This window comes from Aegilops tauschii, chromosome 5 (assembly GCF_002575655.3).
Source record: "Aegilops tauschii subsp. strangulata cultivar AL8/78 chromosome 5, Aet v6.0, whole genome shotgun sequence".
NCBI classification, from domain to species: Eukaryota; Viridiplantae; Streptophyta; class Magnoliopsida; order Poales; family Poaceae; genus Aegilops; species Aegilops tauschii.
The window spans coordinates 557,531,570-557,544,476 of NC_053039.3; the positions used below are offsets into that span (position 1 = coordinate 557,531,570).

Here is a 12,907-nt window from a genome sequence, read left to right on the forward strand (position 1 = left end):
AATGAAAACAAAGATATAATACTCTTTCCTTACAACTTCAAGTGAGTGTTACTGTCTTGTGCATATTCGGTTTTCCTTATTAGTCCAGGTTATAGTAATGTAATTGATGACTTATGCATGCATGCGCAGCTTCCACTATATTCTCCTAGAGATTAAGCTTGAGCAGGGAGTAGTAACCGTCTTAGACTCGAGACGAAAAGATCCCCAGGACTATGCAGACATGACTCAAATGCTCGAGAAGTAAGTTAAATCGATCATTATCCACCATATCAGCAACTTTGTTCATTTCCTGATATCAAGTAATTGTTTTCTTTGTCTGGCAGGGTTTGGAGAAAATTCACCAAAAAAGCACCGGGACTGCCGAAGAAGCTGCAATTTAGCCACCCGAAAGTAAGTACTATAGTAGCATGTTCCGCGCATCTCCTAGTGATTCAAGCGCTAGTTTCATCAATACCATTTAGCATGCTTGCTTATCAGTTTGATTGACCTCTATTTCTTGTAAAGTGGTTGTGGCAGGAATCCGCGAATAATTACTGTGGATACTACATTTGCGAGTCCATCCGCTACACGACCTATGAGCGGGGCTACTCTGACGAACAATATGAAGTGCGTAAGCAATAATATTCACAATTTTATTTTATTACCATCATTTGTGTGTCGAGTTTCATTTATTCATATATATATGTATTGACCCCCTTCTTCAAATTAGATCTTTCGGATGCGGGATGAACTCCTAGCACCAGATCGTATGCGAGCAATTCAAGAGAAATTGGCGGCATTCTTCCTTGACCACGTGATCGCTGAAAATGGAGAATACTATGTGGACCCTGTGTTCTTACAATTTAATTAGGAGATTATATTGTAAGAGATAATTATTGTATATATGTAGCCGGTAGTGTCGGATAGATATACGAGAACTTGTTGTTCGACCAATCTCTCGGAGAAGGAGAGGTGGTCGATATCACTTCTCTCTGTATGCATATGTTCATGACGATCTTCTGTTTCCTTCATTTGCTTACTAGCTAGCGTGTCTAGTCCTCTCCATACGTATATAGTACGTAGCGTCGACCAAGCACGAAGATAAGAGAGGACAATTCTCTCTATTAATTAGCCAGCTAACACAATGTATGCAACACCTAAAATAACCCCCCAAAACCCCCAACCCCCCCCCCCCCCTTCAAAAAAACAAAAAACAAAAACCCCAGCCACTGAAATGCTGACGCGTGGATGCCTATTGGTCCCGTTAGTGCCACCAACCAGGACCAAAGGCCCTCCTGCCTGGGCTCGCCGCACCGGTCACGTGGAGGCCCATCTGTCCCGGTTCATGTAAGAACCGGGACTAAAGGGTTAGGGCATTAGTAACGACCCTTTAGTCCCGGTTCAAAAACCGGGACAAAAGGCCCTTACCAACCGGGACAATAGGCCCTTTTTCTACTAGTGTATGGACTTGGTGAAACTTAATGTAGTTTGACTTGGTACAAGTCTAGAACTACAATTATTTCAAAACGGAGGGAGTAAAATCATAAATTTCTTTTGGCTTTTTTTTACTTGTATAAGCATTTCCCCCTTTTCTATATAAAATCATCAACTTTTTTATCATTGCATAACACCCCCCTCCTCCTGGTGTGTCATATATAGTAATGCTCTAACCACATTCACCTTTGGTGAAGGGCTTGAATCCACATCAGTGACATTTTTTACACTAAAGTAATCGTGCACGTACAACACACGACCAATTTGATAGTTTCTTAAGAAGTTTGCCTTGTTGTCTGGCGTTGCTGCGATTCTTCCCTATTGAGAAACGAATGTTGCTAACGGTGTGTCCGTTCGGGAATCTAAGCTATGCTATTTGTCGACATGGAAGTGCTCATTTTTGCATCAAGCCCTTGCTCCCTCATTTCTACACTTAAAGTATGGTCCGTGTCCTTCGTGCTCAGTTTCTCAGCATGACAAGTTCTTGGCTCAATGTATAGGGGTTGATGTCCATGGCGACGATGCTTCCCATTTGTTGTGGTTGAGCTCTTGGTGCTTTATCGGACCGTGGGAGGTTCGGCAATACTGTAGTCTGTAATATGGAATGCTTTCTCACCGTGCAGAAACACACATCGTCTCGCCCATCTTATTCATAAAATTGGCCGTGGCCTGATATATTTGAAGGGATATAGAGCAATCATAGAATGTTTTTACAAATATATTTTCTGAATTAATGAGTTTCCCATATTAATTAGAAAAAGTCCATTTTACTACCCTGAATAAAGTGGGTGGTTCACTTTATCTCCTGATGTATTTTTCTGCTTCTTTTACCACCCAAACAAATCCAAACCGGACAAAACACCCCCTGGCTGGTTTTCTCCACCCGCTGCTGATGTGGCACTAGTCAATGATGGTTTTGACCTGGGTGGGGCCCTCTTGTAAGGTTTCTCTCTCTCTCTCTCTCTCTCTCTCTCTCGGACAGAGTTGCCGCTGCACCTAGCTCCTCTCCCTCTCTCACCTGGAAAACCCTAGCTCCTCTCCCTCTCTTCTCCATCGCGCCACTTCTCTTCCCCGAGCACATATCCGTAGCACCATCGCCATGGCCATGCTCGATCCCGCGGCCACCGTGCTCCCCGCGCCACCGGAGGATGTCCAGGAGCCCCGGAGGGTTCTTCTTCTTCGACCACACCACCGGATCGGAGCTGGGAGGCGGCTGCCACGTCGCCATCGCCGTCTTCCCCGACTCGGCCGACACTGCGTCGCCATCATCGCCGTCGATCTACACCACCACGACTCCCCGGCCCTCCGCCGATTCCCCCTTTTTACCTGCCTCAATTCATCGTCGCGTAGTCGCCCCGCGAGCTCGGCCGCCATGGCCAGAGCTTCGCTCACCGCGCCCACTGTCCGTGCCCGCGAGCCCTCGGTCGCGCCCTATCTTACCCCGTGCGTGCGCACCCACGCCAGCACGCCCTGACCGCGCCGTCCGTGTGCGCCTCGCCGCTTTCGGCTGCTCCGTGGCGTCATCCGCACGCGCTCGGCTCCTCCTTGTTCTACTACTGTTCTGCTGCTCCTCCTCTCTGCGACGCGCCACAGCCTCCTTGCGTCGCTGCCGCCTCGCGCTCACTGCCCCGAGGCCGTGTCCCGTGCACGCCGTCCCTGCGTGCCCCACGCCGCCCCCGTTTGCCCTTGTGAGCCGCTGCTGCTGCCGCTCTGTTGCTGCCCGCCGCTGCTGCTACTCTCTGCTGCTGCTACTCTCTGCTGCCGTGTATTGCTGCTGCTCTACACTGCAGCTGCTCTTGCTGTTGCCGATGTATAGCCGCTGCCGCTGCTGCTATTCCTTAGTTGCTGCTACTGTTTTCCAGGGGAGTGAGGGAGCTAGGGTGCGAGTGGCTCGGGCTTGGATCGGCCCGGGGCGAGCTACTTCGGGCGGCGGCGGATCCAACCTGGAGAGAGAGAGAGAGAGACCTGACATGGGGTCCCACCCAGGTCAAAACCGCCGTTGACTAGTGCCACATCAGCAGCGGATGGAGAAAAACCAGCCGGGGGGTGTTTTGTCCGGTTTAGGTTTGTTTGGGGTGTAAAAGAAGCGGAAAAATAGATCGGGGGGTAAAGTGAACCACCCACTTTATTCAGGGTAGTAAAATGGACTTTTTTTTTCTATTAATTACAATGATAATGTGGTTACACTGCCATAATTGTGTGATTCCCATGCCTTCGTGAAAGAGCATAAGCTTCTAACGTCTCGCATGCTATAACAACACTTTCCAGTCTCATTCTAGATGATCACACCCACTAGTCCTGATTGAAGGTCCTCCGCGAAGCCTGCGTCGACGTTCACCTTAACCCATCCATCCATGGGAGGCGTCCATCCGCCCTGTCGTGGCTTTATCAATTTTTTGCATGCCCTCATATAGTTTGTCGCCAATGCACCAATGGACACTGCTGCTCGGCTAGGGATTTGAACCGGTTCGAATTCACTATTTGTCTTCTCTCCCACCAAATATACCATGCCCATGTTAGAGCCAATTGGGCTAGCCTGACATCCAGAACGGAAGGTGTTGTTTTCTTTAGCAGTACAATCGTTGTCACAAACATGGAAAGTGATTTTGGACGGACAACAAATTTTCTGCAGTACAATGCAGGTCAGGTGCCGTAGTTTACAGTTTAGACTGTGCAGAAAAATCTTTAGAATACTAATTCTGGACTTAAGATTTTTTGTGTGTGTTTACAGTAAATTTTTTAGCAGTACAATCAGTTGTCACAAACATGGAAAGTGATTTTGGACGGTACAACAATTTTTCTGCAGTACAATGCAGGTCAGGTGCCGTAGTTTATAGTTTAGGCTGTGCAGAATAATCTTTAGAATACTAGGATGGGGCTCAAAAACTGTCAGGAGAAGCTTTCATAGCTCAGTTGGTTAGAGCACCCGTTTAGTAAGCGGGAGGTCTTGAGTTCAACTCTCAATGAAAGCATTTTTTTTTTGACAATTTTTTGTGTGTTCCCTGCAGTAATAGTTCATTTTCCATTATCTTGCTTCATCACCTATGGCTATGGACATCGAAGCAAAAGGTGATTGCCCATCATGCATGTCACTTTGAAAGCTGAACCGCAGTTAGGCCAACTTCATGTCGGGGCATGCACGATAGCACTATGATTAGCCGCAAAAAACAAAAAAGATAGTACTACTATGACAAATTAAACGCATTAACGTGTGCATGAAGGGCGGCTCCTCGCACTGTCCACGTCGCCATGGGTTACTGTTCAGGTAAATCGAGAGATCGAGAGATATTTGCGGCTGCCCAATCGCGTCGTGGGAGCAGGCTTCGTGCGCTGCGCTGCCAGCTGGAGGGCGGTGGTTCGTTCTGCGCGTGCTGGGCGGGCAATTTCGGTGGGTGCGGGTGGGACCTCCCTCTGTCTCGTCTTACTGTCGCACGTAACTACCCCAGATAATACCTCCCCGCATTAAATTCTTTCCTTATCTTCATCACTAAGGCAGCCTAGCACGCTAGACCTCCCTCCCTCTCTCGTTTCCCCTGCCTCTCCCCTGCTGCTCCGCCGCTTCTCTTTCTTTCTCTCTCTCTCTCTCTCTCTGTACCTCTCCTCCAACCCCGCCCCTTCCCTGCTGCTTTGCCGCCGCCCGTCCTCGTTAGCTGCCGTGCCGCCCTCCTCTACCACTTCTCCACCGCGACTGTTGCGATTTCGTGCGCGGAGTGATTGGGCGAGCGCGACCTTCCCTACGAAGGCGACTCCGCGTCGAGTTCCATGCCCATCTCCCTTCTCCACGCCACCCCTACCATCACCTCGACGCGGGGCATGCCAGCTCCTCCTCTCCCCTTCCCTTAATCCAGATCCGTGGAGGTGGTCGGCAGGAACGCCATCGACCTTAGGGTTGAGCAGTGGCGATCATCCCAGATCAGAGTCATCCGGCATCGCTCGAGGGAGATTACAGCGATTTCATGATTGTGGGAGATTCCTTGCTCTTTTGGGCCTGTGGAAGTGGCTACTTGTGGAGGTTGATTGATTTGGTTGGTTCGTTGCCACGAGAGTGACGGTTTGGAGATATGTTCTTGTTTTTGGTACATGTTCAAATACTGACATAAAAATATAATGTGATAAATTCAGATACATCTTTTTAAATAGGCGATATGATCTTGTTTGATTTCTCTACAAGATCTCAGATAGCCAACTAGCATCATTCTTAAATCAAAAGAAAGATTGTGATCCGCGCAGTTATGATATGTCCTCATAGTGAATTTAAAACATGAAAACTGTAACCTGAAGCTTTGAGCTTTATCACCTGATCTTTTCTGTTTATAATGAACACCAAGCTATAAATCTTCACGTGCCTTTCTTGTTTAAGGTTGTCAGTCGATCTACGCGCAGCTGCGGCTCCGTGTCCTGACAAGGTCTCTATGGATAACAAGCGCATTGAGTATGTCGCCCTCCTGCTCGTCCGCTTCCTCGACATCCTCTAGGACCTACACGGCCCCCACGCCCGCGAGTTCATACATCTGGTCTACTTCCGAGATCCGCATACCATCTGTTCGATGATATTCCCATACAGATTGTTTGGTTCTGTTTCTACTATACAGGTGCATCAGTGCTACAAGCCGGCATGGCTGCTTTCTTTTCTTGTGTACTTTCCTTTCTTTTGTCTTTGCCTGATTGACATTGTGTTACTCATGTTCTGCCCAATTAGTTTTGCAGGTGCTTAATCTTGGTGTGGATTGAGGCATCACAATTTTGTTAGGCTAGGGTATTCAAGGTACGTGCATTAGGCCCTCGTTTCTTTTACTTAAGTTTTTTTAGATGTCTATCATTTAGTTTGATGGTGTGCATGGATTGTTTGATGTCACTTGGGTTCAGGGTTGCTATATTGGGAAAAAAAGGATGACGCATGACACAATTTAGGTGTACATTTATTTCATAGATTAGATAGAGTTGTATATTGGTGATGCGTTATGACTGGTTTGCTGCATCTGTAGTAATAGAATAGGGCGCACCTCTTCGTCAACCATCCTTTGGTGCTTCCCACGTTGTCTTTTTTGTTCTTATCGATGCTGCATAGAAGCTGCTGACCTTTCTCTGTTTTCTTTCTTGGTTGGATTCACAGATCAGGACACACATCATGGTGAGCTCCTTGGTCATCAGCTGATCCATCACCGAGGTATGTATTCACCACTGACTTCTGATCATATGGATTCTCCTTATAATCTAGAGATTACAGTTCTTCAGAAAAACTGTATTATCGAGTCGCGAGGTGCCGCTTGCTGTTAGACTAGCTGGAGATGTGGTCCTCAACTAATGCAATGCGAGTATGTGACGATGACTTTGGCATACGGATGTTGTTGTTCCAACTTGAATTTCAAAGATACTTGAGAGGAATTTCACCAGTTCCTGGGATAATTTGATATTTTGACGTGCTTTGGTAACTCTATATATGTGTTTAAGTCGTAAGTCTGGTGGTTTCGTAGTTACTATCCTCCCTCGAGGGCAGTGCTTGTGTTAGACATTTTTGGGATGCCACCCTTTGTATTTCCGTGGGGAAAGATAGAAGGAACATATATTAATGGATTATGACTGTAGTTATTAGTTTGCGTGGGTTGGATGTTTCGCGTATTTGGTGTTTTTGCTCCTGGATTGTGAAATATTTATTTTGTTGAATGTTTTCCCTTATACTGGATTATGTTATCACATGAAGCAAATGCTCATTCCCCCCATTTTTCTTGTATTATATGTGTCCTTCCTTTTAGGCTTCAGGCGTTGCAAGCCAGACATGAGTATCTTGTTCATTTGCACTGCTAATTTTATGATTTTCTACTACAGATGGAAAATTTATTCTCTAGGGGATTGACGAACCATTAATCTAATAGAACTGATACATGTATATGTAAGTAGAATTGTGAAACTTGGAGCAAAGCTTGGCTGCTTGCAGCACTCTGTTTACCTTCTGTTGACTCTCCATTTCATTCTGCTACAGTTAAATTCTGCCATCCAATAAATGTGTCTTTGTTTCAGAAAATAAGCAGTGCATCATACCATATTGTAGCACATTTACCTATAGCTCATTGTCTATGCCATTCTTATTATGTTATAAAGGGAAATAATCAACTATTAGATGACCTAGAGTATGTATTCTGGACACAATCTACCCGTGTAGATCTTTTTATGTTGAGTTATAAATCAATTGCCTGATTTTATTGTTCTTTTCACCCTTGATGTATAAAGGATATTTAACTTGTAAGATTTCTAAGATATGCCATTAGTAACGAGATTGTTTGCTTTGCATGCATATTGCTCAGTTGCACACTAAGGGAAAGAAATTAGTTTTGTTTCTGAAATTCTTCCATTTTGTAATAGGTTTTAAATTTTAAATCAAAGTTCCGTCAAGCAAATATATTACTAATGTGCCGATTGCTTGCTTAGTAATAAGTGTTTTTCAATAGAATGGCCCTTGTGACCAGAACTGAAATTATTTAGTTGTTACATTCTCATATAGGCTCTGTTTCAAATAGTATAAGAATGATATGCACTGTGTTTGGCAGGATGTGTTGCCAGCAATGTAAGTCGCCATCATGAGACCTGGCTTCTCCCCCAGCCTTCTCTTCTTGTTGACAAGGCTCGACGCTGCGCCTCCTTGCGACCCCTGTGGCGATGCACGGCGCTGCTACTCCCCTAGGACTCATCTAGATGGTTTTTTCCCTAAATTTTTCACATCCTTCAGATAAACTTTTCTTACTGATTTTTTTTACTGTTTGTTGGTAACTGATGTTTTAAAGTTGAAGCAGCCAATGTTTTACAGATCGATATGTACCCTCTGTACTGAATAAATGGGTGTCTCAATAGATGGATTGGGTCAAAGTATGTATATATACCACACTTGAGGTCAGTTGTGTTTTCTCAGGTTTGAATGATGACTGTTTTCAGAAACTTCTTCCGAATCTAGGTCATAGGCTGCGACTGAAGATGCAACAACATACCTCATTCTGCTATGATGTTAGCTTCCTGCTTTAGTTACCAGGCAAAATTTCTTGCGCTTTGTGCCTTCGTGTTTCTCGTTCACAGCTGAATGATGATTGGGGAATTCCTTTTAAATGTGGTTAACAATAAGGATGCAATCGCCTATAATTAGCTTGCTTTTCTATTGCTAAGTAACTTTCTTATGCCATCATTTTCCGAGTATTTTTATGTTGCAGGTATCTTGTCCAGAGCCAATGGAGACAAGCAACACCATGCTGCTGCTATATCTTAATGGTCTTTCTTTCACAATAGTGATGTACTTTTTATACGTTAGGCAGTGGTAACCTTCCTTCTTTTGATGATGTTATACTACTTAGTTTTGGCATACACCAATGTACCAGCTTACTTCTGTTTCACTTATTTTGCACTTAGCCAAGCTTGTTACTTTGAATCTCATGCAATACCATTACATAGTATAAATAAGAAAGTGAAAGGGACGCCTCCCACCTGGCACCGCCCAACTTCCTCTCAAGCGGCGCCACCGGGTGACGCCCCAACCGCTAGTCAAAGGGCAATCTACGAACGATCGATCGATCGATGCTCATCATGTACGTGCTGGGCTATGGCCGCCTTGCCTACTTACATCAGTGACCGGTGTGGCAGCAGTTTGCGCGGCGTCGTGTCATGCATGTTGCCGCAGCTGTGTCGGGACTTTGCCTAAACCGCACCCGTGCCTCCGTAGACTTTACCCTAAACTAATGCAGTACTGCCCCTCTGTTCCTAAATATAAGTTTTTTTATAGATATTTCAATATGAATTACATACTGAGCACGAAAAAAAAATTCAGGACACGCAAGAGTTTTGCGTGCTGTTTCACTAAGATTGAAAAGGAGTAATACAACATGTTTGGTTACATGAGCCCCAAAGGCTCACGCATGGCCACCAACCCAAAATAGAGTTTACATCTCATACGAAACAAAATGAATAAATCTACACTAATATAGGAGTACGTCTATATACATTCATATGTAAAAAAGACTTATATTTAGAAACGGAGAGAGGTGTAAGGGCATCTCCAACGTGCGCCTGCTTACGTCAGGACCACGTGTGCCATCCAACGTGGGTCTGTATTGGTTCGCCGAGCGGTCCAGACACTCTTTTTCCCTCAAAACGAAGACAACGTTGGGGGGCTTTGTAGGAGTTGGGACAACAGCCACGTAGGCCTCCGACACCCCCGGACCACTAAATCACCCCTCCATGTCCCATTTTCTTCCAGTCTGCCCCTTTCTTCCTCCTTGCTTTGCATCCGAACCCTCCTCCTCTGACCCCGCCGTTGTACCTCTTCGGTCGGCACACATGCATTGCTGAACCTTCGCAACCAGCACCAACGTACCCGCTCGCTTTTTACGACGGCGTCGTCCACCCTGGACCCGTTCATAGGCATGTACACTCAGCTCCCCTGTAGTATTCATCCATGGCGGTCACCACACCTGGTAGGTGTTCGGTCAAATGCCATTGAGCTTATTTTCGAACGCCATGTTGTTTTTTTAGAGTACGAAGAATGGTGGGGGGTGCTTGACCATGGAGGATGAGTTGTTGTGCGATGAGTGGTTGGCAGTATCTGCGGATTTCGTAGGCAGGAGCGGAGGGGGCCGTTCTGGCAGCGCGTGCATGATTCGCTTCAGGCGCAAAAGCATATTGCGCCCTAAGACATGCACACCATCCATGATCGCAGCGTGAGATCGTTATCGTATCGATGGTATGCCATCCAGACTAGTGTCACCAAGTTTTTGTGGCGCAGTTGATATGCTGGAGGCAAGGGGGCTATGCGTGCGGCAGCCGAAGAGATCAAAAGTTTCGCTTCTTCTTGCTCAACTTGTTGATTGATTGATTCATTCAATGTTATTCTACACACTATGTAGCCCATACGCACTGTTGTGATGTATCACATGATAGAGGGACGGCCATTTAGGCACATACACTGTTTGATGAAGCTGAAGGGGCAGTATGTGTGGGACAACATGATTCGTTCATGTAAAACTTGCTGAACATTCGGTTAATCTTGTTGAATTTGAACTATTATTGCACTAGACTTTATTTGCATGCTATGTATGGATGTTTGTGTTATTTTCTATCCGGACTTTGATGAAATCCTACTTGTTTGCGTGATTTCATCCGGTTAGTTCAAGCAGTGTTGGTTCTTTTGCGAGTAGTTCAAGCAGTGGTTAAAATGTATGCGGATAGCGTTGGATGGCTGGCTCACGCATTTATGTCCGCGGACTGATCCCCTGTCAGCGGTGGACGGATGTCAAAGCAAAATTCCGGGTTAGCATCGGAGACGCCCGGGGACCTTTTTCTTACGAAGGCATGACAACACACATCAAGGGTGGAGCCAGGATTTGAAAAAGGGGGGGCCAAGCCAAGTTGGTAAAAAATATCAAGTGCGGAAAAATAACCATGTAGTATTATAAAGGTTTTGCTTTGGTGCTATAAAAACATCAGTGCATTTGAATTTGTTTAAATTTTTCTCTATAGTTGCCAGTAAAATCATTAATTGGTACCTTAGCTTCTAATTATCTGTGAATGTAGCTTATCATGCAAAGACGAAGCAAGTTATCTCGCATTTTAGTGCAAAGACGTGTCTTGATGATTTTAATAGTCGAATGAACTCGCTTTACGTAGGCCATTGAGACTAAGAGAATTATAACTAGTTGCATCAACATGCTTTAAAAATGAATAAATTCGAATGGTGTTTGGTGGCACATTTCTCTTCATCGAGTCTGAACTGAATTCTCCAAATTAGCTACATTGGATAAATTCGTAATATGAATGTTTTTACATAGATATGAAGTAGTAGATGATAATTTGTAGCACGGCGAAAATTTACAGCACCACGTGCAAGATCACAAAAATCTTCACAGCATCATAGAGCACAAAACCAAAGTATTAAGTAATTAAAGTATTAAACCTGACGTATAAGTCTGACACGAACAGAAAGAGAACTGAGAAAGATTAATAGACAGGGTAGTGTGTTTACCATGGCTAGTTTGGTAGATCGTCAGCTGAAGCTTAAAGAATCGAGGAGTGAAGCACCCGCATCGCTGTTGATCATACTGTAGCACCAAGCAGGGAGGGCGACGGCGGCCGGGAGGCAGGAGTCGCATGACGGCGGCGGCGCAAGGGTTAATCCCACACACATGCTAATCACGGAAGAGCGCTAGGGCCGGCCTACAACCTAGCAAACTACTACGAACGGGGAGGACGCCATCCGGCCATTAGTGGGCTTTCTCATGGTCCGTTTTCCTTTTCTTCAGAGTTTACGTGAGTCAGGGGGGCCAAGTACGACTGGTCAGCCTTGTTAGGCTGGTCATAGTGGGAGTAACATAAGTACTAGTAACATAGATGCCACATAAGCAAAATTGATGATGTGTCAAGTAGTTAGTGAGGAGAGAGACAAATAGAGTAACATAATATGTTACCATCACATAACGCTTTCCAATGCAAGATGAGTGTATAAAGTAATTAATGAATACATCTATGTTACCACATCTACGACACTACCCACTATGAAGATAGTAACTTAGACTAGTAACATACTCTCGGGAGGGAGAGGGGGGACTCCGCCAGCTATGGGTAACACACATGAGAAAAGTGTACAAACAGTAAAGAGTTGTGTTTGGAGTACAGTAGGCGCGCCTCAGAATATGGGACGTCGCTGTAACAAAAATTGTGGGTCTGGAACGGGGTACTCGTCCGCACTCCTATCCTTTCTCACTGCATGCTAGGCGTCCATCGAGATCCAGAATAGCATGTGAGTTGTTCGTAGAAAAGTCTTTGGTCTCTGTCTGTGTCAGCGTGTTCGCGTCCCTAATCATCAACTGTTGGTGGATGGGTGATTGCTCTGACATGTCTAATTGCAACTTTTACGCACTGTGTGTGCGTGTGTGCGTGCTTGTGGTCTGACAGAACAAACGTGATGTGGCAGGCGGCTCCCTTTGGCCACTAATCAGCCCGTCACATCAGCATAATTATCCGGACCGACTGTATGCCTGCCGGAAGTAGAAAACCCGTCTCATGCATGGTGCACCAGCTGCGTTCGTACGCCACGTACGTGAGTTTGGGGTGCATGTCAAAAAGACGACATGCAGACGCAGATGCAGTTTTTCTCCCACGAACACCGTCGTATGAGCTGCTTCCCTGATGCTTCTTATACGTATAAGGGCCATAACAATTGACGTATTCGTGTTTACCGATCCTCTCCTATCCTACCATTTAGAGCAACTCCAATGGGATAACCCATTTCGTCCGCCGCCGCCCGTCTGGGTCAGCGTGCACAAAAGAGGAGGCCCAACGTGGCGACCCAACCAAATGGAGTCCGCTTTGCGTCCGCGCCGATGCATTTGTAGCCCAAATTTGCGCCTTAAATGCGTCGGCGCGGACGCGGAACGAACGCCACGCGCGTCTTTTCGGTGTC

General features: G+C 45.8%; 1 long non-coding RNA gene and 1 other non-coding gene across 5 annotated transcripts; both read left to right on the forward strand.

Annotated features, from left to right (window-relative positions):
* The first annotated feature begins 4,371 nt into the window (after positions 1 to 4,371).
* On the forward strand, positions 4,372 to 4,445 carry TRNAT-AGU (transfer RNA threonine (anticodon AGU)). Its single transcript has one exon. It is a non-coding gene; the product is annotated as a tRNA-Thr (tRNA).
* A 562-nt stretch (positions 4,446 to 5,007) lies between these two features.
* On the forward strand, positions 5,008 to 8,997 carry LOC120965437 (uncharacterized). Of its 4 annotated transcripts, XR_012183426.1 has the most exons (5): positions 5,008 to 6,065; positions 6,181 to 6,238; positions 6,587 to 6,640; positions 8,019 to 8,358; positions 8,670 to 8,997. It is a non-coding gene; the product is annotated as an uncharacterized lncRNA (long non-coding RNA). The 4 variants fall into 4 exon arrangements; XR_006664744.2 differs by lacking the exon at positions 8,670 to 8,997 and having other exon boundaries at positions 6,587 to 7,363; positions 8,019 to 8,376; XR_012183425.1 differs by lacking the exon at positions 8,670 to 8,997 and having other exon boundaries at positions 7,300 to 8,376.
* Positions 8,998 to 12,907: the final 3,910 nt, after the last annotated feature.